This window comes from Schistocerca nitens, chromosome 8 (assembly GCF_023898315.1).
Source record: "Schistocerca nitens isolate TAMUIC-IGC-003100 chromosome 8, iqSchNite1.1, whole genome shotgun sequence".
NCBI lineage: Eukaryota > Metazoa > Arthropoda > Insecta > Orthoptera > Acrididae > Schistocerca > Schistocerca nitens.
The window spans coordinates 585677439-585683438 of record NC_064621.1 but is presented as its reverse complement, the minus strand read 5'-3'; positions in this window follow the sequence as shown (position 1 = coordinate 585683438).

Sequence of the window (6000 nt, the reverse complement as noted above, 5' to 3'; positions counted from 1 at the left end):
ATATCTACTGTCTTGCCTACGCGTCTTATTAAAAGGAGGAGAATTTCTTCCATTCATTTGTCCTAGGTTATTATTACCATTCTAGGATTGAGGCAAACTATTCCCATTTTTGTTACCATCACCGTTTTTATTGTGATACTGGTAATGGTTATTACTGTTGTGGTTTGCTACTTGGGCATTACTGTCCCCATTCAATTACACTTCTTCATGCAACAAGTCAACAGAATCAGGCGTTGACAAGAAAAGTTCTATGTCTGAATCTGATACATGAAGTACTTTTCCTTTTATTGAGACTGATAATTTTCAGTTTAAAAGCCATATGACTTCTTGTTTGGGCATTGTTTTATTTCAATATTTCGTCTTATTTATATACTACTCATAATATTTACGCAATGTACCTGCTTTACTATTGTACATATCGGGATTATACATCTCGCGCCAATAACATTCTTGTGTTTTTGCTGACCAATACTTATTTAGTAAAGCTTGCTCGAATTCCTCATAAGTATGGCAATAATCTATTACTTCACTTGCCCTTAAGGCTCCATCACCTTGAATATGGGTAGGGACAAACTGTATTTTCTGTTTATCATTCCATGATTTTGGTAGTATACCATGGAAACTTCTGTTAAAAATAACAGGGTGTAGTATTTTGCGATCCGGTTTAAAACTTTGAAATTGTCTGTATTTCAGTAGACTCTCTTTCACAATTATGTTAGAAAGAGAACTGGCCACTCCCTGTTCACAAGCTGCGTGAACGGTCTGCAGCCTAGGCATTGTTGCCGAACAGCTGATTGATGTCGCTGCTCGAGATGTCACAGTCTATGTCTCTGGCAACTTATTGACATGTAAATCAGACTCGCCTGCTGCGCTTTTGTCGCTGCAAGCTCCCTCTTTAACGTGTCTACTTTTTGTGTGTCTGTTCGGTGCTTTCTCCTAACATGTTTGCTGCAGACAAAGCTTTGTGTATCGCTTTCTTTGCGGTTACAGGCAGTTCGTTCCGTAAACATTCTTGAAATGGGTTGTCTTTCATGTTCAACCAGTTTACAAAGTCAAGAGTAAACTAAATGCATTTTTCTACAAACTTCCCTTCTACAGACTTCTCCTGTTCTATAGTGAAAGCCTGTAACTGTGTAGCTATTTGCTGTGCAGAATTTTCTAATTTACTTCGTGCTGCATTAACTTATGCGACCTGCTTCCTTACATCATTGACAGCTTTGGGCAAGTGCAATGTTTTTCGCATTTCGTAAAATTCATCACTAATATTTTAAAGTTAGTTTCAATGTTACTGAATTTTCTATCAAGGTCGTCAAGAATTTGTGTGGCAACATTTTCTTGTATCTGATGGGCTATGGCGTTGCAATTTTCGTTTACTAGTGTGGTTATATTATTTTGAACTTCAGTAACCACAGTTTGAAGTTTTCTATGTAAACTGTCAGCCTGATTTTGAAATTTTGCGTCTAAACTGTCAGTCACATTTTGTAGTTTTGCAAGTAAATTGTCTGTTACATTTTTTGAAGTGTGCATTTTGTGCATGAAGAGCGCGATGTAAACCTTGCATCTGTTCTTTGAAAAATGTGAACATTTTCGTGAAATTAGTAGGTACTGATTCACTCTGAATGGGTTCTTCAGTATGTTTGGCCATAGGTGCTTTTTCACCCTACTATAATTCACTACTCTAATTTTCGTGACTCGCTGTACTTGGTTCCTCACTGTCTACATCTGACTCTACTCTGGGCAGTGTAGCCATTTTAATGTTTCTATCAACTTTGCCCATAAATTTAAAAGAATACACCTCTCTGTATTTAATAACATTGACTGTTAATTCTCCTCAAGTTACACACAGCTAATGTTACTTTATAAGAATTACTGTTAATGTATATCGATTTACGATAAAACAATCTAGCGACGATTCTCAGTCGTTCTGTAAAGTGGCAATCTTGCCAACATAACATTTTGCGAAATTCTTCAAAAAAAAAATTGCAAGCTATTGTGAACAACGTTTCTTTCTTTTGTTTTGTTTTTTGGAATTTCACACTCCTTACCTCCTTTCTTACTGTGCTTCAGCAATGTCTTGAGTCGTGGTTTTTCTTTTAAGGATCGTGTTCCACATCTCGTATTACCCAGCTTGTTGAAATTGTTTCGTATCTCGTTACAGTGGTTTTTCATGTAACAGAAATACATATTTTTTTACATATCAAAATTAAAATAATACATATATGTACATGTGTACATACATAAATAGGTCCTGTACTAAGGGAGCCATTGTTAATGGTGGTTTTATTTTTATTTTTATTTATTATTTAGTTTCAGGTAGTTGAATCTTCAATTAAAACAAGAAAAATTACACTGTTGAAAAACAATGTAGAAATATTTTTTAAATATTGAAATTGGAATTCAGTTACCAACATCAAGGTCCATATTTTTTAGCAAGGCTCCTCTACTGGGATTATCTGTTAGAAAATATAATTTTGGGACGTGATTTGCGTCTAAAAGCTATAAGACTTCGTTTTGTGAAAAGTGAAACTTTAGATGTAGGCTCTATTCTGAAAGCAAACCAATCATATAACACTGACTGGTGCTGTTAATAGGCGGTCATTCACAAACAGACATCCCCACGCAAGGTAAGCCACATTTAATTATCGAATTCCTTGAAAAAAGGCTAAGGAAAAAAGGTATGATTAGTCGTACTATCAAAAACGCACAAACAACAAAATCTCTACATATCATAAACCACATAATACTTTTATGAGTGTACCAGACACTGGTTGACCAAGAAGAGAGAGAATAAGAGGTTACTGCTCCTTCTTTCTTAAAATTACATAGATAATACAACTACAGAGATATTAATTTCATTGTAATCGCAGTGTCTATTAAGAGGCAATAAAATCGTCTCAGTGCAACTGTACGAAAACACACAGTCATGAAATCCGCTAACACTTGGGGAACATTACAGTATTTTTCAGTAAGTTTGAGCTAAATAAAAACAATCTATTCCTTTATGTCTGAGTCTAGTAAAATATTCTGACTATATCCTGATTTTCAAGAATGAAATCATCAAATATAACAATTGAATTATGGAGACATTGACCTAATGGAATAATTTCGTTATTATTTTCAATGAAAGTAGGAGCTTCCTCTTTATGCTTATTTTCAATTTTTTTCATCTTTTTATAAATTCTAAGTGTTTTGGCTGATCTAAACTTTTTGAATAAAAATATAAAGCATTAATTGCTTCTAATTCTACCATCCTGGAGCCTGGATATAATTGTCAATCATTAATGTAGTTTTTCCACAAACACTTGCTTCTGTGATTGCACATCAAATAGAATTTGGTAAAAGTTTACCATGTTTATTTTTTGATTACTTTCTGGAATTCTTATTTTTTTGTTCCCAATTAATTTTGCGACTGCAAGAGCAGTCTTGACTGCGTCTGTTCATTTATTTTAAAAATTTAATAAATGGTTCAACTATTTCAACTGAGTGGTAAGTCATCAATTCTCAAAAAAAGATTGACTGAACCACCTATATGAATAAGTTATAAAAGAGTTTCAACTGTTGGTTTTTATTGAATTTTTTAACTCCAAATATTACAATAACAAATAATGCGTTATATATCGATGAATAAACGATAGAAATTCCAACTGGTCAATGAAATTTGAGAAATTTATAAAAATGTATTCAGTTCAAGAAGCCAAATACTCACATTAAATCAGATTAAATTTTAAACAGAGTTACTATTGATGTTAAATTATATATAGATATAAAAAAGATAATATTGCAAGTATGCTTGGATTTAATAACCAGATTATTGAAGCTAAAGAAAAGACTGATGCTAAAGATGTTTATAAAATTATTCCATCCGAATTAATAAACATAAATTTTAATAAGGCTGATGGAATGTTTGTGAAACATAATGTGCATTTTTATAGAGAAACTAATATTATTCCTTCATTCAAACCTAATGCACAATTTGGTTGACCAATATTTCATGAAACACTTTTTCCTGTTCATATTCCTATTTTTGAACCAATTCAGGATTTAGAAATTACTATAATTGATGAAAATGATAATCTGATTGACTTCAGTGGAACTACTGTGTCAGTTATTTTTAAAAGTCTTAGTCATAATAAATTTTTTCCTTAATAAATCAGCTATAGATAAAGCATGAGTAAAATCGAGAAATCGAGATTTATCAGTTCTCCTCATTCCCTGTGAATGAGAAGACTAAAAGTAATTTAAATGCGACACATAAGGATACAGAAACTGAAATAAATATTGGCGATGAATGGCTTCATCTAAATCATGCACAACTTATATGAGTTTTCAGTATTTTTGGAGCTGATGCAAGAGATTATCCAACATATGATGGAAAATCCAATAAAAAATTAATCGATGATCAAGTAGCAGAACTGATTGATTTCATAACCATAAAGAAAGAAAATAATATTTTATTAGAATCGAACATCCTTTTATTCCTCATCAGTTTTACTGCATTTGACTACATCTGTTACTGATAAAATAAGCTTAGAAAGGCATATTCTTAACAATGGAAAAATAAAAAGTAAGAGAAGTGAAGTTCTTTATTCACTATCAATGCTTAGTGGATTTTTTAAAGATTATAAGGAAATTATGTGGGAAGGAGATTTAGCAGTAATTTTTACAAGATCATCAAGTTCTGGAGATTATATTCTTCGATGGTCTGATTATAATTTTGCTGGAATTGAAATAAAAGACACTCTTCCAAAACAAGGAAAAATTGCCATAGAATCGATTGAAATTTGTGTACCTACTGTTAGATATGAACTAAATTACGAGTTAGAACAGCTAGAAAATATTCTTAACAATCTTAATTCCAATATCTTTTTATGAACTACAAACTGTAGAAGTTGCTGGATTAAGTGGCAAGAAAAATTTTGAGTTAGATATCACAAATTACTATTACTCAGTGGAATTTGACATGCCATATTTCATATTTGTTACATTTCAGACAATTTGTAAAAATAATCAGCTGATTGATTCATCGTTATTCGATCAAGTTAACCTACAGAATATATACTTGAAAAGTGGACGAATGGAAATTTTCCCACAGGAGATGTGAAATTTTAATCCTTCAAATTATAATTTTCTCAAAGCATACGATGCATTTCTTAATTTTAAACGAGTTACTCTACTAAAAGGAGTCATCGATATTAGCCCATTTAGTTTCATTACGAATTATGAAATTAACATGACTCAATGAAAGAATATTGTAACATCACAGAAAACGACTATGAAACTTTTAATGACAAAATTCCTGCAGACACTTTGCCATATGTAGTTATATACTGAAAGAAGAATCGTACATATCATGCGCAACACAGAATTCTTACCACAATTTTTAACTATTAATGTTTACTTCTTCATAAAAGTGTTAGTGACAGCCAAACCAATTTCTGACTCCATCATGTAATCACCTTCAGTTATTAAAATCAGTTAATATTTGTCAGAGAAATTAGTGAAAAATCGATCTATTACTGCTACTGTAGAAAGCTCAATGATATGTAAGGTCCTGCTCCAAGCAAAGGCTAACTCAGAGCGACGGCTACAGGAAATGCAACCGGCTACCGCACAGCCTAGCCACGCCTTCCTGTCTATTCTGCTCACTGTCGCTCCCAGCTACACTTGTCTTGCAGCAGTTGAGGAAACTGCCAATAGATGCCTCTGGCCACAGACATTTAATATTACGAAAATTTCGCTACTTCTGGACCGATTTTGACGATTTAAACGTTGAAATGAAGCTAATTAAAGTTTCCCAAAGATTCTAAGTGATAAAAAAACGATTTTAATGATCATTACATAGTTCGAAATTTTTTTCTGTCGTACCAACGTAGTCACCCAAATACCAGCTATGTATAAAATGTGTCAGACCTCTTAATCGAGTATGTAGACTGAAGGCTTTTGGCCACTATCTCATAAAGTCATCAAGCATCAGTGGTTTGAGGACAGATAGCCATTTGA